General features: G+C 44.3%; 1 long non-coding RNA gene across 1 annotated transcript; it reads left to right on the top strand.

The window, feature by feature from the left end:
• The first annotated feature begins 1,802 nt into the window (after nucleotides 1-1,802).
• LOC129057810 (uncharacterized) lies at nucleotides 1,803-22,710 on the top strand. Its single transcript, XR_010138848.1, has 7 exons — nucleotides 1,803-2,097; nucleotides 11,894-12,023; nucleotides 12,408-12,714; nucleotides 16,970-17,362; nucleotides 18,901-19,196; nucleotides 21,133-21,224; nucleotides 21,507-22,710. It is a non-coding gene; the product is annotated as an uncharacterized LOC129057810 (long non-coding RNA).
• Nucleotides 22,711-24,402: the final 1,692 nt, after the last annotated feature.

The raw sequence follows: 24,402 nt of genomic DNA, 5'->3' as shown, positions 1-24,402 counted from the left end.
GATACAAAAGGAAATGCAAAGTATCAAGTAAAAGGCTAAATATACAATCCGCTGGTTATTTTCATCTGTAATAGCTCAAATGAAAGCAAAGTCGAATGTTAGAGTGGATTCTGATGTCAGGCGAAGCTGAGATTCTGAGTGGTCCAAGCTATAGTCACTGGTCTCAGGGCCACTCCCAATGGGAAAAGTCATAACAAAAGTATAATTAAAGTATAATTAAAAGTATAATTAAAGCACCTGGAGTAGATCCTAGTTCTGGGCTAGGCTTAAAGGTCTGAGCTACAGCCACTAGCCTCAGGGCCACTACCAAATAGAAGAGTTATGCTTGAACAACAGATAATAAAGAGACTTAGAGTGATTCAAAAGAGAATGGAGAAAAGATAGGAGAGTTGTGGTGGGTGAAGTTACTCTATCTAGAAGGGTAGAAGTCTCTAAGTTGTTATTAAGATGTGGGAAGAATGAAAAAAACTTGAATGTTGTCAAAATAAGGGTCTTAATGCATCACCTTTGGACATTGGGTGGAGCAATGTGAGTCACTGCTAGTTCTCCAATATTGAAGATCCCGAAAATAATCTGTTTATTCACCCGCCTGTGTGGAAATTTTGAAAGCCAGAGGGCAAAGATGACAATGATAAACCTGTCCTCCTAGTGCCTAAGGTGGTTGATGTTCCCTTAATTTACTTGTAATAAAGATTGACAAAAGGGCCTGGGTCTCTTGGCACAACACTGGGTGGAGACCCATGAACATAGGCACATGAGTTTGTAAAATGATTAGGGGGTGGAGAAGACAATGTATCAGACTCCTTACTGTAGATGAAAATCAGAATGTTTGAATTCACTTCATGTGAAGTGGTTGCAACTCTTGGAGGAGACAATAGGAAAGCCTTTCCTTGACTATTCCTATGTGGTCAACATATGTAGTTGGTGCTCTAGGGTTGATAATGTTTATATTTACCCTTTCTGTCATGTAGCATTTTCATAGGTTTCTTGGCTATCCCTCCTTCCCTATGCTGAGGATCTGTCACTTACCTTCTCACAGGTAATGCACTCTCAGGTGGCCACTTGTTCTTTCTCTTTGGTCCCTTGTTCTTCGATGCAGCTTGGAGGTGCACTGCACAGGTGCCTGACTCACACCTGAGAAACTCAAAGAGGGAGATGCTGCTGAAACAGCCTAGGGCTGCAGAATCAGGCCTGCCAGTGGGGAAACTGCATCCCAATTTAGGAATCAAATGTACTTGCATCAGACTCTCTGAATGGTCTTATTGATGCCCCTCTCACCAGGCTTGGGGTGAAGGGCAGACACCGTCAGTGGGAGGAGATTCAGGGCATAGCTTTCTTCAAATGAATTCTCTTCTTCTTATTTTCAAATCTTAACTTTTTATGTTACCAGTATAAAGGAGAGCTTAAGAGTCTTACAACTAGTTTCTAGAAACTGCTTTGCAGATTTTGCACATTGGAGTTATTTCCTAAGAGGTTTCATTGTACCTTCTAAATGCTTTGGGTTTGTGAAGGATCTGAGGATATGTGTAGAGGACAAATGAATATGAATTCAGCTGTGTGGTGTGGGCAGGTGTACAGATGATGGAGAGAGCTGAAAGGCTGGGCTATGTTTTCTTCCCTAAATCTTGGGTTTTCTCAGTATATGACTTTGAGCAAACTGTGTTACTTCTTCAAGCCTCAGCTTCATTGCTGCAAAACACCCTGTCTGCCTAGCAGGGTGCTCTGAAACTATTGAGATCATAGACAAAGAATGTGCTCTTCAAATGCAATAATAATTTTTATGTTTCCTTCTTTCCCAGATCCTGGCTGAGTCACCATCCTTCACAGCAGGCTGGTGCAACATCACGGTGGAGGACAATGCTCTAGAGACCACAGAGGATCTGAATGTGACCTGGGAGAGCAAGGGCCTCCCCAAGAAGCTGGAGCAGAGAGGGACACCAGGGACAGCCCCCAAGCCCTGGACCTTGGCTATGAGCCTGCTTGAGGCTGAGCCAGTGCAATGCCGGCCTTTTGTGTGTGGTCAGAAACTTCAGGGACCAGAAAACTGTCACCTTAGATCTTGGAGGAGTCTGCTGGGCTTGACAAAGTGCCAGAAAGGTGGGTGTGCTCAGCTCTGGGGATACTTATTTCCCAGGAGACTGGGGATGCCGTGTGTTGTTGCTCACCATGTCCAGGAAATATCCAACTTTCTCAGCCCCTGGGGCCATACCAGATGAAAAAAATCCACAGACACCACTGTTGGCACAAGTGCTAGGAAACTATGTTGAAGGAGAGAAATCAGGGTTTTTAGGAAAGAAAATAACAGCTATACCAGGCACTTACCTCTGCTCTGGTCTGAATAGCACTTGAAGAATCACTGAGTGAACGAGGAGTCATATTCCTAAGGATTGACCTCCAGACGGAATCTACTATTAGAACAAGGACATAGAGGGGGGCAGGTCTTGACTCATTATATTAAAAGAGCTTTCTTAGTTCGGGTCATCCAAAATAGGAATAGAAGCTTTGGGACACAGTAAGGTTCCTGTCACTGGTGAAGCATATGCACTGGCACTGACACTGACACTGATAGAGGTGCCAGAAGTGTAGGAGAGGGTAGGACTCCTGGTGAATTTCCTTCCAATGACACAGTCTTAGATTTTAGGAAATCTTTGTATTTGTCAGGTTCTCTAGAGAAACAAAACCAATAGTACACACACACACACACAGACAGACATTTTACATATTGGCTCACATGATTGTGGAGGCTTAGTGAGTTCAAAATATGTTACAAGAGGCCATTAGGCTGGGGAATCAGGAAATAATTGTAGTTTGAGCCTAAATGCAGTGTGCTAGAAAACCAGGAAGAGGTAGTTGCAGATGAAGTCTGAAGGCAATCTAGAGAAATTTTCTTGCTCAGGGTGGTCAGCCTTTTGTTCTATCAAAGGCTTCAGTTGACTGAATGAGGCCTCCAAACATTACAGTCTGCTCTATTCAAAATCTGCTGATTTAAATGCTAATCTCATCCCTAAACATCTGCCCAGAAACATCCAGAGTAACATTTGACCATAAATCTGGGCACAATTACCCAGACAATTTGATAGGACTTTATTTCATCTTTCTGTGATTTGTCAAGTGTTCCAAGTCATAAATTAACCTTTCTAACTTCTGCTAATCTTTAAAACATATTTGTTACAACAGGTACTAACAATTATTTAAAAGTTTGATTTAGTCCATCAGTAATATGATACTTATGTAAGCTTTACATTTTCTGTGTTGTTTTTTGAAGTAAATTAATTTTAGTGATGTATATTTTTCCAGAAATTTGTTATTTCATAATGATTCTTAACTTTAATAGTTAAGAACCACTGTGAACTGTTTTACAACTTTTAGACTTCCTTTATGCCCACAAAAACAGATATGAATATATATTTATAATACCAGGATGATACTATACATACTGTTCCATAGCACACAATATTTCATAGACACCTTCCCATTTACATATGTAAAGGTGTAATTTATCCTTTTTATTACTTAAACAGTACTCCATCATGTGGAGAGACTATAATTGATTTAACCAGTAAAATGTAGTGGTGAAGAGCCAGGGTTTTATTCTGCATCCCAGCTCTGCCACTTAATTAGCTACGAGTCTAGGATGAGTTCATTGACTCATTGCTGTTGCAGTTTCCTGAGAATAACAAAGGTATCTATGTACTAGGATGTACAGCTTACTGTTTCAGTCCTCATTGGCCCATGTGTTTTTAGAGAAAGGCCCAGACTAAATGCACCCTGCTTTGCATTCCTGTAATAAGGTCTGTGAATGAACGTAGATCAAGCAGGTGGGAGAAGGGCACCAGGAGGAGGTGGCAGTTTTAAATAGGGTGGTCAGGGTAGACTCCACTAAGATAACATTTGTGCAAAAACCTGAAGAAAGTGAGGAAATGAGACAAGCAGATACCTGGAGGAAAAGAATTCCAGGTAGAAGCAACAGCCTTGAGGCAGGAACATGTCTTGTCTGTTGAAAGAATAGCAGACTGGAATAAGGGCAAAGGAGAATGTAGGGAATCTGGTTAGATGATGCACGGCCTTGCACGTGAAATGGGAGCCGTGGTAGCCCTCATGTAGGTTATAGCCATGGGCTAAGGAGTAAGTAATATGATATAATCTACATGGAGGTTATAGCCATGGGCTAAGGAGTAAGTAATACAATATCTACATTTTTCTTTTTTTTTGTTTTTTGTTTGAGACGGAGTCTCGCCGTGTCGCCCAGGCTGGAGTGCAGTGGTGCAATCTCGGCTCACTGCAAGCTCCGCCTTCCCGGGTTCACGCCATTCTCCTGCCTCAGCCTCCCCAGTAGCTGGGACTACAGGCTTCCGCCACTATGCCCGGCTAATTTTTTGTATTTTTAGTAGAGATGGGGTTTCACCGTGGTCTCGATCTCCTGACCTCGTGATCCGCCCACCTCGGCCTCCCAAAGTGCTGGGATTACAGGCGTGAGCCATGCCCGGCCGATATCTACATTTTTCGAAGAATTACTCTGAATGCTATTTTAAGAATAAACTTAAGGTACTGAAAACAGAAGCAAGAAGACTGTGAAGTTACCGCAATAGTGCAAGAGAGTGATGATGGCTATATGACCCAGCAATTCTATTCCTAGGTATGTATCTAAGAGAAATGAAAACAAATAAATAAAACAAATAAATAAATAAATAAAACAAATAAATAAAATAAAACAAATAAAACATATATCTACACAAAATATCTATGTATGTGAATGTTCATAACAGAGTTATCTGTAATAGCCTAAAATTAGATACAACCCAAATTCTACTAACTGATTAATCAATAAACAAGTTGTTGGCTGGGTGCGGTGGCTCATGCCTATAATCCCAGCACTTTGAAAGGCCAATGTGAGAATTTTGCTTGAGCCCAGGAATTTGACACCAGCATGGGAAATCTAGTGAGACCTTTTCTCTATAATAAAAATAAAATAAACAAGTTGTGGTACATTTATACGGTGGAGAATTATTCAGTCACAAAATGTATGAAGTACTGATACATGCTACAACATGATTAAATCTCAAGAATATTAGGATAAGTGAGAGAAGCCAGACACAAAAGGTCACATATTGTATGATTCTGTTTATGTGAAGTGTCCACAAAAGGTAAATTCATAGACACAAAAAGTAGATTAATGGTTGCCAGATGGTGTAGGAGAGGGAAAGGGAAAGTGACTACTAATGGGTATGGGGCTCTTTTGGGGCGACGAAAATGTTCTGAAATTAAATAGTGGTCATGATTGTACAACCTTGCAAATATACTGAAAAGGACTGCATCATACCCTTTATAATCATGAATTTTCTGGTATGTGAATTAGATCTCAATTTACAAAAGAGATAAAGAGAGGGGAGGAGGCGGTTGGAACCAGAAAATATAGATAATTATTTCAAAAAAATTTGCTACAAAGTGGTGCAAAAAAATGGGACAGTACTGGAGGGAGTGTGAGTCTGTAGGATTAGTTTATGTTTTGTTGTTATCATATGGCATTTCCATAGTAATTTCAGGAATAATTTGTCAATTCCTGCAAAAAATAAGCTGGACTTCGGTAGGAATTGCATGGAGTTGGTAGAATAACTTGGGAAATATTGCCATCTTAGCAATATTAAATCTCATTCATAAGCATGATATGTTTTTCCATTAATTTCAGTCCTCTTCAACTTATTTCAACAATATTTTGCATTTTTTGGTGCACTTGTCTTGCACCTCTCTTGTTAATTCATTCTTAAGCACTTTTAATTTTAATCCTATTGTAATAAAATTGTTTATTTATCTTTTGATTGCTCGTAGCTAGTATATAAAACTATAAATTTTTTTTGCATATTGATCTTTCATTTTGCAACCATGCTGAACTTGTTTGTTAGCTCTAATAGTTTCTTGTGAATTCCTTTGAATTTTCTATGCGTGAGATGATGTTATTTTAAATAGAGATAGTTTTAATTCTTCCTTTTTAATCTGGGTAACTTCTAACTGTTTTTCTTACTTAATTGTTCTGGCTAGAACCCACAGTACAATGTGGAATGCAATGTTGCAAGCAGACACCCTTGTCTTATTACTGAATTTAGCGGGAAAGTTTTCTATTATTCACCATTACATATGACGTTAATTGCATATCTTTCATAAGTGTCCTTTATCAGGTTGAGGAACTTCTCCTCAGTTGCTGCTTATTCAGTGGTTTTTCTTCATGAAAATGTATTGGATTTTGTCAAATACTATTTTGCTCTACTGAAGTGATCATCGAATTCACCCCCCTTTTATCTATTAATATCATTTATTATATTGATTGATTTGTTTGTATTGAAGCATCCTGTGTTCTTGGGATAAATTCTACTTGGTTGTATTGTATAACTTTTTTATATGTTGGTGGATTTAGTTTGCTAGTATTTTGATGAGGATTTTTGTATGTATAGTTATAACGGATGTTGACCTGTAGTTTACTTTTGATATCTTTGTCTGATTTTGGTGTTAGTGTAATTTTAGCTTTGTAGAATGAGTTACAAATATCAACATCTATTCTATTTTCTGGAAGAATTTGTGAAGGATTGGTCTTAGTTTTTAATTAGACATTTGTTGTAGTACCACAGTGAAGCCATTCTGTTTTTGCTTTGTGGGAATGTTTTGATTACTAATTCATTCTTTTAATTGTTATAGGTTTATCTAAATTTTCTATTTCTACTTGAGTCAGTTTTTATAGTTAGTGTCTTCCTAGAAATTTTTCTTTTTATTTATTTATTTATTTATTTTTTTTGTGATGGAGTCAAGCTCTGTGGCCCAGACTGGAGTGCAGTGGCTCAATCTCTCTCCCAGGTTCAAGCAATTCTCCTGCCTCAGCCTCCGGAGTAGCTGGGATTACAGGTTTGTGCCACCATGTCTGGCTAATTTTTGTATTTTTAGTAGAGACAGGGTTTTGCCTTGTTGGCCAGGCTGATCTCAAACTCCTGATCTCAGATGACCCAACTGCCTCGGCCTCCCAATGTGCTGGGATTATAGACATGAGCCACCATACCCAGCCTAGAAATTTTTCTACTAACTAGTTTATCTAATGTTTATCATATCATTATTCTTAGTACCCCTTCATAATATTATTTATTTCTGGGGAATATAACTAATACCTTCATTTATACATTACTTATTGGTTTAATATCCATTTAATTTCAATGGAATATAAAAACATTGAGGAACACATAGCTGTGTTCCTCTCTCCTTGTACTGTTATTTTCACATATATTACATCTTTTACTTTGTGTACTCATTAACACTTATAATCTTGGTGTTAGGAAAGCTTATTTTAGGTAAGCTAAGGGAAAAAGCTATTATAATTAAATAAAAACATTCATATTCTTGTTTATACTTATCTGTTTAATTACCCTTACTTGTGCTGTTTATTTGTTCATATAGATTTCATTGCCTCTCCAGTGCCTTTCACTTCAGACTGAATTACTCCCTTTGCATTTGTTACATTGCAGGTCAGCTAGTGACAAATTCTCAATTTCTGTCTCTCTGGACATGTCTTAATTTCTTCTCAATTTGTGAAGGATAGTTTGTAGGACAACAGATTCCTAGTTGTAAGATTTTTTTCTGAACACTTTGCACATGTCATTGCAGAGCCTGCTGGCATTCATAGAATTCGCTGTTGATCTTGTTGGGGATCCCTTGAACACACAGTATCACTTTTCTATTTCAGCTTTGAAGATTCTCTGTTTGACTTTGGCTTTGGTCATCTCATTTTGATAAGCCTACGTTTGGATATTTTTCAGATAATCCTATTTAGAGTTCATTGAACTTTTGGATTGTGCGATTCAGTGTTTCTCTTTAAAATGAAATTTGAGAGCAAGAATATGGAGTTGGGGATGTCCCACTCACATTCTTCCAAAGAAACAAGCATTTGGCAGCCTTTTAAAGAAAAAAGTACAGGTGTGAGTGCATTGGAATCCAGGTCAGAGGTAGCAAACCTCAGGAGAGCCCAAGACTGAAGAGGGCTGTTTTGAATACTTATTATATTGGGTAAGGACAAAAGAAAGCCACTGAACTCAGAAGGGGCGTAGCCCAGACTTGCTATAAGAGGGTGACTTCTGTACCAGACCATAGGCTGACAGTCGTGACCAGGGACACCTGGGGCCGAGCTGTAAACCCAGGGAAGTAGGTAAGTGTCAGGGAAGGGTGTGTACGAGAACACCAAGCTGGCTGTGCGTGCAGGGAGGGGGCCTGTCTAATACACCGTCAGGAACATCACAGAGTGAGGTTGTACCTTTATGTCTTTTGCAATTACTTATTGAGTGTGCACAGTGCTGTAGGGATTGGGATGGGATGAAAGAGCTGAATGACTTTCTCTAGACTTGTCAGCTCTCTCCCCAGTAGTAAATTGCTGGCTCTGCCCTTGAAGTGAAAGAGTGTGAAGTGCTCCTGTGCCCAAGCTTGTCATCTTTTCTTGCCTCTTCCCCTCTTCTGCTTCCTCTACAGCTGAACAGGCCAGCAGGCACAGTGCTATGGGGCTGTGCTCCAAGGAACAGTCCTTCTGCTGGACCTACAGGCTCCTGGTATTCATCAGCCTGCTCCTCAATGAGTGATGGGGTCTGTGGGAATGGAGGGCAATTGGATCGTCTGGGCTAACTGGGCCCTGACCACTGAGTGAGCTGTTCAGGTTCCGATGTCTTTGGGCAACAAAAAGAGAAAAACACTCTGTTGCTATTTACAAATGCAGAATATTTGGCTGGAGGCTCGAGATGGAAAGACTGAAAAGTCTTTTTGGTGGTGAGGAGGCTGGGAACTCTGAGCCAGGGCTGCCTTGGTTGCACTGAGGGAACCTTCACTCACTGCCTGGGCTTAGGGCTGAGCTCCAACCAAATCATCACATAGGAGAGGGCCCTTGAAAGTCTTAATCTTAAAATTGTGTTTGTAGTTTGCATTAGTGTTCATTTTAAAAGTTAAAAGGAACTTATATTTGGGTAAAATGTGTCTATAGTGGGCGCGCTTTACATCCTTGTAAGTTGCCTCTTCCTCCACTTGGAAATGCTGCTCAGACCCTCAGATGAAACCACGTTTATCACAGCCCTGTTCTAGGAAAAACCCTGGAAAGAAACAGGAGGGGCCCATCAATTCAGAAACAATTGAACAAGCTGAGGAGTGTTTGTTCCATGGCATATTATGGAGGCTTACAAAAACAAACGTTCTAGTTATCTGGAAGGAATGTTCAACTTCCATGAACTAAGTTGCATAGAGTCTCATCAGCAAGATTCAGGAAACCGAATACAATATAACTGTCACTTTATAAAGGGAAACACAGCCACCAAAATTTAAGTGTTTATACACCTATATGTTTCTAAGACTATGCTAAAAATGTGGAAGGAATCAGTAGGTTGCCAACATGGGCTACAGGAGGGCATAAAATTGGAGGGGAAAACACGGAGAGGGAGAAAGTAGAGAACACACAATGTTAAGCAAAAAAGGGTACTGAAAAAAAAAAAAGATTATCCAAATCTAGGCTGTATATCACAGGATTTAGGAGTCCTGAAGCTCCAGAGTTGGAAGAATTTTTCTCTCTGTTTTCTGGATTATGCCTGTTCCAGTTCACCCTTGACCCAGGGAAAGGAATGTATGATGAAGCAGTGATGATGAAAATGGGGATGAGGGATTTATCCTGATCATTCTTAAACTCTTACCCCCTTCCTGAACATGTGTTTAAATGGAAAATGTGGAAGGGAAAGAGGGAGCTGAAGGGTGGCTCAGTTCACACATAATTTCCCAGGAACACAGGCAGCTGCAGGTGAGGGTGATCCTTGACTTCTGGGGACCCTCTGGCTATAACAATAACAGGATTTACTGAATGCCCAACCCGTGTCTGCCAGCAGGGAGCTAAAGGAGAAAGTGTCTCTGCATTAGGGGCTACAGACAGAGACATGAGACAGTGGAGATGGCACCAAGAAGTGCAGTTTGGGCATCAAAAATGAATTGTTCGTTTGTGAGTGTGCTGATGGGAGCTATGTCAGACATATGCAATATTTTATGTTGTTTACAGAGCTGATAATTTTACACAATTTAAATGAATGTTTAGCTCCACCTTGTAAATGACCACCCACTACCTGGCTTGTTTTTCCTTCAGGATTAACATCTCTGTAGATCAGAGAGCTCCTGCTGCCTTCCTCCTCACTCTCAGTCTTCCTTCCTCTTCCTCCTGTGCTCACCATCCACCTTCTGGGGCAGATCCTTCTGGGCAGCCTGAGGGCTGAGCCTCCTCTCTCCCTGGTTGCCTTTCCCAGAAAGTGAGGTCTGTCCAGGCTGTCTGTTTAATCCTTTGCTAGCCAGAAGTCCCTGCTGGGCTCAGCCACTGAAAGTATCTGCTTCCTCTGTTTAGGAGAAAGCAGTTGATGTGGAGTCCCCGGCAGCTGCCGGTCCTAGTGGGCTCAGACAATAGTGAAGCTGAGCTCTGGGGAAAGCAGGGGAGGATGGAAAAGCACATGGGCCGCGTCTTGCAAAAGAGGCCCTGGGCTGGGGAAGGAAAGTGAGCTCTGAGTCTTGCTCTGTCCTGTGTTACACAGGACAATTCTTTCCCCTAGAGATACCCCTCCTCTGTAAAAGCAGGAGTTAGGCAGATGATTTCTGAGGCCCCTCCCAGCTGTGAGCTTATGGGATTTAGTGACTCCTGTGGCTTTGTCAAGGTCTCTGCTCTGTCTCTCCCAACCTGTCCTGTTTTATCCTGTTGCCTGATAGGCACTGCAGCTGGTGAGCCTGTTTTGGGTTCCTTCATAGAGAAGACCCCAGGCTTTCCCTGTGGCCACTTCCTCAGCCCTCAAGTGAGGAAGGGACTCTCCTTACAGCCTCCTCCACTTGATCCTCTACTTTCTCTGCCTTTGCTCCTGTGAGGGGTTTGGAAGACACTTCCCTCAGGCCACCTGCTGAAGGACATTGTATTAGTCTGTTCTCACATTGCTATAAAGAACTACCTCAGATTGGGTAATTTATAAAGAAAAGAGGTTTAATTGACTTTCAGTTCACCAGGCTCTACAGGAAGCATGGCTGGGGAGGTATCAGGAAACTTACAATCATGGCAGAACGGGAAGGGGAAGCCAGAACGACTTACATGGCAGAAGAAGGAAGAGGAAAGAGCAGGGGAGGTGACACATACTTTTAAACAACCAGATCCTGTGAGAACTCACTCACTATCACAGGAACAGCAAGGGGGAAGTTCACCTCCATGATCCATTCACCCCCCCACCAGACCCCTCTGCCAACTTTGGGGATTACATTTTGACATGTGATTTGGAAGCTGACACAAATTCAAACCATATCAGCATTCTTTCCCTCCCCACAGTGTGTGGAAACATGGTCTGCACACCACATTCAGGAAGGTCTGCCGCAGCTGTGGCTTTTAGAAGTCACTAATAAAAGCCTCAGCCAGACCTTTTCAGTTCCTGTCTTCTCAGCATTAAACACTCGCTTATTTTTCCACAACCTCTCTTACAGTGCTGGCAAGGAGAAAGAAAAAACATTATTTTGATCAGAATTATTCATGAAAATGCATTAAGAAGGTCCCTCTGTGGAGTCTGAAATGTCATCTCTCTAGCTAGTCCAATTGTCTTATTTCCCCCAGTCAGAAAAGGGGACTGTGTTTTTGAGCACTACTTTCAATAGAGCACTCATGCTTTGTGTCCATTGTAGTGCCAATAACTGTATATGTAAACGCAATTAACTCTGAATAGGATGGTTGACTGACAAGTTAAAGAATACTTCTATTTCACCCATTAATTAATGAGAGACCTAGTAAGATGTTATAATCAGTTCAGAGGGAGAGTCAAAGACACCTATGTTGGCCAGCAGGAATACTGAAAAGAATTGACCAACAGATTTCCTGTGTTCACAGGGCTTATGGTATTGCTGGGTACATAGATGACTGTCTGGAGGATACACATTGTTTAGAGCCCTTTCCTGGGGGATGAGGCACACTTTGGACTTTTACTTGAAGCAGCTCCACATCCTGTATAATTTTCAAGGTAACATAAAACACTTTTATATTATAAAACAACCTACTAAAGAAAGGGGAAATGGATAAACCAAATACAGTTAATATTATGATTTGTTTCGCTCACACTTGGGATACCAAGAGATCTGTTCTTTCTTCTATCTTTTTTATTTTTAGAAGAGACAGGGTCTGGCTATTATTCCCAAGCTGGTCCTGAACTCTTGGCCTTAAGTCATCCTCCTGCCTGGGCCTCCCACAGTGTTGGGATTACGGATGGTGTGAGCCATTGCACCCAGCCCTTCCCTCCATTCTTACCACCCTTCTGGCTACACACATGTTTTCAACTCCTTGGTAACATGGGAATTGATGATGACTGTGTGGTGACACAGAGCAATAAATTTCCTTTTAAATGCAGGGCTCTGGTAAACAAGAAGGCCTTGGCTGGATGTTGACACCCTGTAGCCATTTCTGGGCTTAAACCCAGAGATGTTTGACTCTCTGGAACCGATCAGTCTACCCGGGAGGTGATCCCTGAGAGGAGTGGCTGCTGGGGAGAAAAAAGATACCAATCTGGAAGCTGGGAACATCTGCTTCTGCTTCCAGGTGGGCTTGGGCAAGTAATATTCATCATGATAAAGACAGCAGCTAATATTAATAGGACAATTACTGAATACTGTGCTGAAACATTCTCTCTACTTAACCACAAACAAGAGTTCAATGAGGTAAGCATTTTCATTGTTTCCATATCTCATATAAGAGAGCTGAAGCCAGAGAGGTTAAATAACTCTTCAAGTTCACATAGACAGAAAATAAAGGACGTGGACTTAAATCTCACAGACTCTAAAGTCCAATCTTTTCACCACTCTGTGACACCAGTCAACTGTCACCTGATTCCAAAATAAGTTTCAAGTGGATCTAAGAGTTAATATAAAATTTAAAACCATAAATGTACTTGAAGAAAATAAGAGATAATTAAAAACCTACTTTTGAATTGGGGGAGAGCTATCTTTTAAAGCAAAATACAAAAAGAATAAGCCATAAAATGGATATATTTGAATTTATGCAAATAACATTTTGGCATTGTGAATAGCCATAAGTAAAATTTTAAAACAAATTTAAAAAATTATATTAGATCTACCCTAATGATTTCCTTTAATATATAAACATCTATGTGTGCAAAGGCACAAATATAAAGATAGTCATTGCAACATGTTTTGTAGTGTAAAGCAACAACTTAAATTAGACATAAGTTAAATATCAGAAGCAGCGGGGCTTTAGAGTCCCACAAAGAACAGTGTGGAGACAGGAGATGGGACACATCCATGTGTACACACCCCAAGTGAACTCCAACAAATGTTGCTTTGAGAAAAAGCAAAGAGCAGGACAGTCGCATAGCGTGTGCTGTGTGTGTGGAGATGCACATCTTTACTCTGCATAGTAACACAAGACACTGATAACAGTGCCTGCCTCTAGGAACCAGAACCAGGTAATGGGAGTTAGAGAAAGGAGAAAGACTTCATTTTCAATCTCCTTAATTTTCTCCTCCTTTTAAAAACTATATGAAAGTATAATCTGATTAAAATAAAAAAAATTAAAAGCCTCTTGGTGTTGCTGAAATGCAAAACTCCTCAGCCTTTCCATCAGGATAATAATCTGTAACCTCCAAACTTGAAGGGCTGTCCTGAGAATCATCAGCCATTCAGTATCTGAAGGAGCTGCTGAGTCATAGGGACTGCGAATCAAGTTCATGGGGGATGGACAACTTCTTTTCCAGACGGAGAAAGCAATGGGAGAAATCCAGCTACAGTAACTTGGCAATTCTAAAGCAGGTGGGCCCCAGTTATAGTAACGATTCTAACAACTAATCACTACTGTTGAGTGTTCTTTAAAAAATATATTATCTTTTTAAAATTCTTGTAGCAGCCCATGAGTATTTGCAATTATTATCTCTATTGTTCATATGTGGGAACTCAAGGCTTAGATAGTTCAGCAACTTGCTAAAGATCACTCAGCCAGGAAATATGGTGGCTCTGGGACTTGAACCCAGGTTGTCTCACTCCAGAGCTTGAGCCTCATGTAATTTGCTGGCCAAGGGCCAGGCTTGGCTCTCCAGGAATCCCTGGAATGCTCAACATGCAACCTTGGGTGCCACCTGTCTTCGTTCATTTGTGTTGCTATAGAAGATCACCTCAGGCTGGGTAATTTATAAAGAGAAGAAGTTCATTTGCTCATGCTTCTGCAGGCTGTACAAGAAGGGTGGCATGAGTGTCTGCTTCTGGTGAGGGCCTCAGGAAGCCTGGGCTTATGGTAGAAGGTGAAGGGGGGCAGAAAGGTGCCAGGCTCTTTTAACAGTCAGTTATCACAGGAACTAATAGAGAAATAACTCACTCATTACCACAAAAACAGCATCAAGCGATTCATGAGGGATCCACCCCCAAGGACCCAAACACCTCCCACCAGAGCCTACTTCTAGCACCGGGGATCAAATTTCAGCATGAGATTTAGAGGAGACCTGCTGGGATGTGGCCTTTGTGCCCTGGCTTGTTTAGAGGGCTCTGGCAGCACAACCTCTTCTGGCTCTCCTCAGCAGCCTTTTGTGGGCCTGGTCAGGTGTCTGTGCTGCGCTCCATGATTCTCTGGGAGTGCATACGCCTCCTCCTGGACTGGGTGTCAGAGGAGTGTGCAATGTGGGAGGAGGGACCATGGAGGAGCTGGAGGTAACAGGAAGAGGCTGGTGGCTGAACACTTCCTGCCTCTCCTATATGGTCCAAGGCAGAACTGGACAGGGCACTGACCACTGATATGGTTTGGATGTCTGTTCCCTCCAAATCTCATGTGGAAATCTGATATCCACTGTTGAAGGGGAGATCTAGTGGGAGGTGATTGGATCATGGGGTCAGATCCTTCATAAATGGTTTAGCACCATTCCCTTGGTGCTAGGTGGGTCCTTGCTCAGTTAGTTCACCTGAGATCTGGTTGTTTAAGTGTGTGGCACCTCCGCCTGTCTTTTGCTCTTGCTCTCACATGAGATTTGGAGGGGACAAACATCCAAATCATATCAGTGGGACGGAACCCTGTCCAGTTCTGCCTAGGGCCATACAGGAGAAGTAGCAAGTGTTGAGAGGCAGAAAGTGCTGGCTCCCCTTTGCCCTCCACCATGACTGTGAGTTTCCTGAGACCCCCCATCAGGAGCACACGCTGGCTCTACACTTCCTGTACAGCCTGCAGAGCCCAGAGCCAATTAAATATCTTTTCTTTATAAATTACCTAGCCTTAGGTATTTCTTTATAGCAATGCAAAAATGGACTGACACAACCAGTAACCCACTGATGTGGATCCTGAAGGCCTGTGACCCTGGTGTTAAGGGGTATTGAGACTGGGGTGGGGCCTAGTCCCTTCAGGGAGCTGAAAGGAGTGGGTGAGGCCTGGCTCAGAGGCGGGCCTGGTGAACTGAGTTAGTTGGTGAATAACTGAAAACAGAAATATTTGAAACACTTTCATATCTCAGGATTGGCATGAGCTATTTTCTGCTTCCAGTGAGAGCCAGACTTGGGTGTAGGGACAGCAGCAGGGTGCAGGCTGGAAATAAGGAGAACTTCATTCATTAGAGAGAGCACTGGGTGTCCTGCCACACAGTGACAAAATCAAATGGACCTGAGCTGCTAAAAGGAGAAGATGGTTCTTTCTTCAGGGACAAGGGTGTTCTGTGGCAGTTTCCCCCAGTCCAGATTGGTCCCATCCTGGTCCCCAGGAAGGACAAATGTCTCTGGGTTCCTTGGGGCTGTGCCTGGTGAACAAGGAAGGGCTCAGGAGGAGGCAGAGATGAGGCAGCCTCGCTCACTGGTCAGGGATTGAATGGAGACAGTGACTGGGGGAGACTGACCAACGGCCTCAAGGGCACTGCGTAGGGAAGTCCCTCTCTTGTCTCCTCCCTTCCCTACCATGGGGGCTGAGGATGCTGTGAGGAGGGTGTGGGTTCCATATGGAGCTGCTACAAGGTGTGGAGCCCCCACTCACGAGTCACACGAACCTTCCCTCACTATCCCTTGCGGGACATGTAGTGTGAGTAATAAACAAACTCCCCTTGTTCTAAGTCCCTGACTTTTGTAATTGTTGCCACAGGTCAACCTGTATAATTCACTTCCTGTCCTATCCTGCCTTATCCTATCCTGACTAATTTCCTTCCTAGAAGGAAAGGCAAAGGAAAGCAACCTTCGTCTTTGCCTTAGTTGTGTATTGTGTGACCTGTAACCCTAGAACTTAGGACCTTAACATAATATGGGGCATGGTCTCACCGTTTATGGAGGTCAGAACCCAGGACCTGGGTCCTGTGGCTCATTGTCTCACAGTTTATGGAGGTCAGGATCCAGGTGTGGTTCAGCTGGGTTCTGTGGCTCAGGATCGCAGAGACTGGAATGAAGGTGTTGGCCGAGGCTGCCCTCAGCTCCCTGCCATGTGGGCCTCTCCACAGAGCAGCTCACACTGTGGTAGCGGGCTTCATCAGCCTGAACAGGAGAGAGTGATGGAGTCAGAGGCTGTGAGCCAGACAGAAGGGACACTCCATCACTTTTGCTGCATTTGCAAGTTATCAGTGCAACCCATACTCCAGGGGAGGGCATTACACAGGGGTGTGCACACAGTGGGGAGGCATCCTTGGGAGCCACGTCAGAAGCTGCCTCCTGTAGTTATGCACTTAGCATATGCCAGAAAATGTGCTAGGTGCTTCTGATCTAGGATCTCATCTGATCTTTACTGTCATTATGGGGCAGGTACGAAAATTAAGGGGTTCAGGAACCTGCTTAAGATCACACTCCACTAGAACCAGGACTTGATTCCAGAATTGCTTCAAGTCCATTATGCTAGGCAGCCCTTCCAGAATGAAGGGAGGATTTTATTGATTTCTGTGACTCTCATTCTTTGGTTCTCTCATTTGTTCTTGCTGAGGAGATACTCACGTTTCCTGTTTCCATGCCCTAGGTGTCTGCAGCACAGCAGCCAACACTTCTGGAGCACGTGGCCCTGGAGTGAAGGATTCTGGAGCCCACATTCATCTGAAGGGGATCCGAGGAGGTTCTGTCTTGTTGAATGTGATTGAGAAGCCCGGAGTAGATGCAGGAGCCGAGCTGGAGGAGGTTATATGGGCTCTGGGCACTCTGTCGAATCATACACAGGTGCTGTGAGTCCACAGCAGGGCCAACTCTCCAACCTGGGTCGGCCTCCAGGACAAGTTCAAGTAGAGGGTCCATGTGCCCAGTGTGTTGTCTCTGAGGATTGAGAACCTGGCTCCTGAAGACAGTGGGCAGTACATGGCTGTGATCCGCTTAACTGGGGGACGATTATCTGGCCAGGTTTTCTACCTCACTGTCTATGGTGAGTGACAATCCTCCCCCATCCTCTGGCTTACCTGCTTTTTTTGTCCCTAGAGTGTCACATAGGCCCCATGCAGGTCCACTGAGACATTGGCCTTCAGACTCTATTTTCTCCACTAAAAATAAGGCACATGAGGTCCCCAGAGATAGAGAGAAGAGCTGAGATTCACACCAAGGAATGAAGCTCTTTCAGTGTTTTGGGAGAGAAAATTCAGCAAAACAGCAATGTTTCCAATAACATTAACTGTCCTATATATGATTAATGTTACTTAATTTGTTTAGTAGTTTTTTATTGCAGATGCAACAAATTGCCAAAAATTATTGGCTGAAAGCAACACAAATTTATTATCTTACTGTGCTGTAAGCCAGAGGTCTGACACAAGTCTCTGTGAGCTAAAATGAAGGTGGTGGCAGGGCTGTATTCTTTCTGGGTGCTCCAGGGAAATGCCCGTTCTTTTGCCTTTTTCACCTGCTAGGGGCTGCTGGCTTCCCATGGCTCGTGACCATCATCCTGTATCTCCTAATAGAACACTGATGTTAGTGTTCTATTAGAAGTGTCAGAATCATCTCCCTATTTTAAGGTCAGCTGGTTAGCAACCTTAATTTCATCTGTGACCTTAATTCCCCTTGCCTCACAGTCTAACCTGTTCCCAGGTTACCAGGATGGGTCCTGGACATTTTGGAGGCCACTGTTCTGCTTGCCACAGTTGGGAATCCTTGTGAATGGAGTCCTCCCAGTCCCCTCTCCTCTCACTCAGCCCCAGCCTGAGGCCAGACTCAGTCACACAAGCTGCCACAAATCCACATCTCAAAGACTCCATATGTGTAGGAGAAAGTTTACACCACAACACATCTTAGAAACCTCATTTAGCCAACTCTTTTTTTCCCTATAGTTCCTTTCTGCATGGGGAAGTATCCTGCCGTGGAGAGAGTGGCTTTTGAGCTTTAGGTGCCATGTGATTTCTCAGGCTGGCCTGTGAATCTGATTTTTCTCTTCTGTCTGCACCACAGGTTCAGTGGCACTTTCTAAGCACACTCAGAGTCATTGCTACCAGTCACTATCACCGCATCTCCCACAGATGTGTCTACTTTTGGGAGCATGAGCCTTTCTCTGTCCTCCCAGAGCTGACCTGACATCCTGCCTCACAAAGGCTGTGCAGTCACAGGCATAGCCTCAGCTGGAGATTCAGGGAAAGGACACTGGGCCAGTACAAGCCCATCTTCCCGAGACTCCTTCCCCTTCTTGAAAAGACCTCAATTTCCTGAAAATTCTGTGCCTTGGGAAGGGAGAGTCTGGCCTTTATTTTCTTTGGGATGGTTTTAAGACATGTTGAATCTAGAGAACCAACATGGAGCTAAACTCAGTGGCTTCTCTTCTTATTTCATTTGCTCAGTATTTAGCTTTGGGCAAATTGTGTTTCACCTGTAGAATACACCCAATTGCTTGCTGTGGCTGCAATGGGAAAATGATGAGAAAGTGTGATGTGCAATGTTCTCCACACGTGAGAGATTCCCCTCTTTTGTCCCCTTCTTCCTCAGAGCCTGTGCCTCACCCTGAGATCCTGGCAAAGTCACTGTCTATCACACCAGGCTTGTGTAACATCACCCTGGAGTGTAGAGTTCCAGGGGCCACAGAGGACCTGAATGTGACTTGGGAGAGCAAGGGCCTCCTTGGAGAGCTGGAGCAGAGAGAAACACCAGGACCAACCCCCAACCCCTGGACCCTGGCTGTGAGCCTGCCCCTGAGCCAGCGGAACAGCAGTCTCACCTGTGTGGTCAGCAACCACGTGGATCAGAAAGCTGTTACCTTAGTCCTTGGGAAAGTCTGTGTCAAGGTGAGTGGCGAGTGTAGCCTGCAGGATAGGAGGGGCTGCCCGAGCTCAGGTAGCACTGGGGTCTAATGGTTCTGGGGTCTCTTCTCCAACATGAGCATTAGCACCACCTTCTACCTGCTCACCACACACAGCAGTGTGGGAGTCACATCCACCTTACTTTGCCTTTAATCGTCTCTCCCATCCATACCCTTCTCTTCACACCCCCACCATGTACCTGCCGATTCAGACAGCAGCCTTCCGGGAGCTCTCCCACCCCATCCATCCTCCACTGAACATCCAGAGTGGGCTTTGGGAAAAGTGGGTAAGATTGGGTGGTTGTCTGTGTGATCTGTGGGATCTGGCCTCCAGTTACTCCCCCATGGAATTCAGGTCTCAGATTCTTCTCTGCCCATGTTTCTGGCCTCACTTGTGCACTTCACACCAAACTCCTTGCTTTTATTTCTGAACATATGTCCTGCTTCTTGTAAGCTTCTCAGATTCTGAACATGCTATTTCTTACTCCATCAGCCCTAATGTCCAACACTTCCCTTTTTATCCCTTTCCAAGCACTCCTTTCGACCATGGCCAGCTTTATGGGCATAAGACACATGCAGTCACACAGGGTCCTTCAGTCAGCAGCATTCTACAATGGGTTAAAATACTGCCATTGCTGCCTGCAAATTTTTAATTTTTAATCAAGGGATTTTAAATTTGCATTGCACAGTGCCCTGAACATGATGTATCTGCTTCTGTACTCAGACCCACCTCCTTACGGAGATGTCTGTGGTCCAAACAGTGAGTAGTAATGACGCGTTTATGTCACTGTCTGCCCAGTAGACTGCAACATCTTGATATTTTCCTTTGGATCCCTGTGCCAAGCAATCTCCTGGCAACATTTGCTCACAATCAGTGTTCACTGAATGAATATATGACCTGATACCGTGTATGCAGCCTTGTCCTCTCCAACCCTCCCTCCAAGAGCCACTGGGGGATCTGATGTGTCAGCATCACATTAAACCGCCTGCCACCTCCTCCTTCACCCCCATCCTGGAGTGTTCAGCACTTAGCATGACCACAAGGCCCTCCGGGCACAGACTCCTGCCTCCGTCTGACTCTCCTTGCCATGGCTTCTCCCTGCCCTGTCCCTCTACTGCTGCAGTGGGGTGCCGGCAACTCCCAGGGCTGGTGTTTTGACACAGCCATTTCCTGAACTTGGTGCTCTTCCTTCCTGGAATGCCCCAGGCTGAATATCTGAGAAATTCCTATTCCCCCATCAAGCCTCAGTTTAGCCAGCACTTCCTCTGGGAGGCCCTCCCTGAAGACCTTGTACAAGGTGGAAACCTGTATCACAGCTACAATCCCTCTGTCTGGCAGTTGGTATTTTCTGTCTTCCCTCGTGAGTGCTGGGCTGCTGTGGACATTGTCTTGTGCATCTCCGCATCCCTGGTACCAAGCAGCAGCTCCTAACCGGTTGAATGAATGGATCTGCCATGCTCCTCCCTCTGCAGCTTCTGCACTAGGCTCTTTCCCAGTGCTCCACCTACTTTCTCTCTCTGTGTCTCCTTTGGTAGTTTGTATCTCAAATTATCTCCTGTGTTAACATTTTCCACTCTCCCCATGTGACAGGAACAGGTTCACACAAACAGGACATGGCTAGACTGCTGCCAGGCATCCTACGGGCTGTTGTGGGTGTCCTGTTGGTACTGGGAGCTGGGCTCTACCTTTTGAATAATAATAAGAAGAAGATGGAAAGAAAAAGGGGCAAGTTGCATTTCTTCTGACGTGCCCAGACACCTCCCTCCCTCACTAGAACCTCAGCTATATTTCTCTGAATTTTGCTCCCAGGGAGTGGACTCTGCAGAGGGGATGATGGGTGTGGTCTTGGCCTTGGGGTTCATGGCAGTGGGGAGGCATACACGATTTCAAGACATGGATTCAAGCTTTGATTTTGTCTCAGGTGGAGGATTGCAGGAGAACCAGGGGGTCAATGATGGTGGCATCCCCTTTCAAACGCTCAGCCAGCAAGTGTCTCTGAAGGGCAAGGACAAGGTGAGTACTGGGACACTGGCCACCCTGGGAACTCCCAGGTCTCTCTGCCCAGCCTTGAGCTTCCAATTTTGGGAACTGCCACTTCTGGCCCAACTGCCTGTTTATCTATATCTGGACAATCAACAGTATTTACTAAGAAAATTGACATCTGGGTGTGATGTAGTGCTGGGCACTTTAGAGGAATTCATGAGCAGTGCATGTCAGTGGGTATTGGCCCTGTGGGTCCCTCCACATCCTTTTTATCCCTCAGCTGATCCAACAACCCTTTGTCTTGTATTCCAGGGCATCGGTGAACAATATCTGAAAAAAAAAGGAGTCTATCACTCCTCTCTACAGTGAAGTCTGTTATCCAGACCAGACCATGAAGATCATCTGATTGGAGGAAGCAGGAGGATCTGGCACTCCCAGGACACCTATACTCTGAGTCTAAATCCTGCAGACACCCTCCTTTCCCAGCTCTGGTTCAGTTCCCGCTTCCCCTTGTCCGTATTACTCTAACCTCATAGCCACATTTCTACAGGGTACACATGGCCTGGTTATACTCTTTGACACCTCCCCAAGCTGTCTTTACACTTGGGCAGGGGCTGTTCTCCATCACTGAGATGGCTCCTGACCCCTCTCCTCCAGAAGCCTTCCCAAGAGGAGCCTGTCTGATTGAGCAGGTGGTGAATTCCGACCACCTCTGCCGTGTCACTGGTGTGTATACTTCTGAGGACACAAGCCAGACATGGGAACAGTGCAGAAGTGTTGACTATGCTGCAGAGGAGGGAGATAGGACCTGGTTTCTGGATGCTGAGTTTGAGGACAGCATGGGCGGATAGAAACCCGCAAAGGAACAGGCCATGGCATCTTTTGCAGATTTTGTGTAGGGGTCTCTTGGGGGTATCAGGCAGTGTGTGTGTGCGTGCATGTTGGGAGGATTGTCTAGTGCACATTACACAACTGAACCAAAGCCACCTTTCTCATCACCTGTGCTAATCTGAGCCTAATTTTCAGCCTCAGCCTGTGGATTCAAACTCAAATTCCTGTAGAGTGGAAATAGAAATGTGTATCATCTCAAAACCTTCCCAACCTCTGTGTCTCAGGGAGTGACCCTAAGAGGCCACAGTTGGGGATTGTCTTAGGAAAACAGCCTCAGCTCTTCCCTTCTCCTAGGGTAGCACACTTGGTTGTACGAACAGATGTGTAGTATCCTTCCATGCCCCCTTGGTGAGGGCTACTTGGGCTCTGATGGGTGAAGCTATTGAGAAGATCTAACCCAGCCCTCTCCAGCCTCTTCTTATTCTGACCCTCAGTCTCCCTCAGCCATGCTGGCCCAAACCCTAGGTCAACCACTTCTTTGCTCACTTGCATCCCTCTGCCTGAAATTAGTTTCCTCTCTGTGCTCCTCACCCTCACTCCCGCCTGTTGAAATTCTAGTGTGCTGCTCAAAGCCCTTCCCAAGATTCTTGTTCTATGAGCTTTATGAATCTTAAAGGTTTAAAAATGACATCTCCCATATCTGACTTTCCAGAACACCTTGGGCACTATGTATGGTCCCTGCCACAGTTTGCCCTGGGTTGGTCATGAGTCTTCCTGCAGTACCAATCTGGGCTCTCTCAAGAGGGTGTGGGACTGTGGGAGGACAGGATCAAGAAGACAAGCACCTCTTAGTGTAAAGGTTCTGGACCACCTTTCTCCCATCTCCCATCCTTCTGCTCAGCAGAGGGAGATGCAGCACAGGAGCTGCTGATAGACTCTCTGGTGTGGCTCTACCTGGAAACAGGGGTGGACACAATGAACTTCCTCGACTATACGTGTCCTGAAGTCCTAGTTGGAGACTTCCTTACTCCCTTATCAGCTTCTTATTGTGAACCTGGCCATGCTTCCACCATGGTATATGGGTGGTTCTTCCCTCCTGAGGAGTTCCTCACCTTCTTGCAACCTCTGCCTCCTGTTTGAATCCCAGCTTTTATGCAGAGATGGGCTAACTCTAGTACCACAAGGTGCTGCAGCATGTCTAGTGGCCTAGATCCTTGGGTTTGTGGTTTTGCTCATGCCAACCACAGAAAACAAAGGTCTGAAAAGAGTCCCTGTTAAAAGATTGAGCACTAGGTAATAATCTTAAGTACTTGCTGGATGGTGGATGGGTGAGAGAAGACAAAGAGTATTCATAGTAGTGCTTCATTTCTACCCTCTTCCCATTTAGGGTGCACAGAAAGCTGAGGGTGTGCAAGTCTTCTCACTGGCTTCCCAGGTGACTGGCCATGACTGTGTATCAGTGTCCATTAGACCTGGGGCAGCATAAGATGTGATCAGCAGCCTACCTTCCCACAGCACCAGTGGCAGCAAAAAAAAAAAAAAAAAAAAGGAACCAACAAACAAAACAAACAAAATCAAAAAAGAAGAGGAACAGGGCTTTTGAGGCTGTTTTGAACCAGTTTTTGTCCCAGGCACTTTGCAAATATTATTCCTTTTGATTCATATAAGAACCCACTAGGGTTGGTATTGGTCACCAGCATTCAAAAGTAGATGGTGGCAAAATCTGTACTTTTGGTGCAATTTTTCTATATACCTAAAACAGCTCTAGAATAAAGTGTATTAAATGATAAGTTTTAAAAAATTGAGAAGGCTGCCTGGAGGGACTGGATGGCACCAATGGACGAAGCTCTGACACCACCCAATTGTGTGGTCTGGGCAGGCTGGCCAAGATCCAGACCATGGAAATGGGGCAAAGACTTAGATCCAACACTGGATGATTCCAAAGCCCCCTTTTTGTCTTCTTCATGAAATAGTGACTTAGAAGACCCTTGCCATGGTTTGGATGTTTCATGTTGGAACTTAATCCTCAATGCAAAAGCATGAAGAGTGGGCTTAGGGAAATAATTAGGCCCCATGAATGAGATTAGTACTCTTATAAAATGGTTTGAGGACAGTGTCACCCCTTTTGCTCTTCTACCCCTTCAAACATGTGAAAGCACAGTGTTCCTCCTTCCACCATCTAAGGACATGGTGTTCCCCCTTCCATCATGTCAGGACACAATGGTTCCCTCTTCTGCCATGTGAGGACACAGTGTTCCTCCTTCCGCTGTGTGAGTACACAGTTTTCCGCCTTCCATCATGTGAAGACACAGTGTTCCCCACTTTTACCATGTGACAACATGGTGTTCCTCCTTCCACCATGTGAGGACAAGGTGTT

This window comes from Pongo abelii, chromosome 1, assembly GCF_028885655.2.
Source record: "Pongo abelii isolate AG06213 chromosome 1, NHGRI_mPonAbe1-v2.0_pri, whole genome shotgun sequence".
Lineage (NCBI taxonomy): Eukaryota > Metazoa > Chordata > Mammalia > Primates > Hominidae > Pongo > Pongo abelii.
This window is presented reverse-complemented; position numbering and strand designations above follow the sequence as displayed.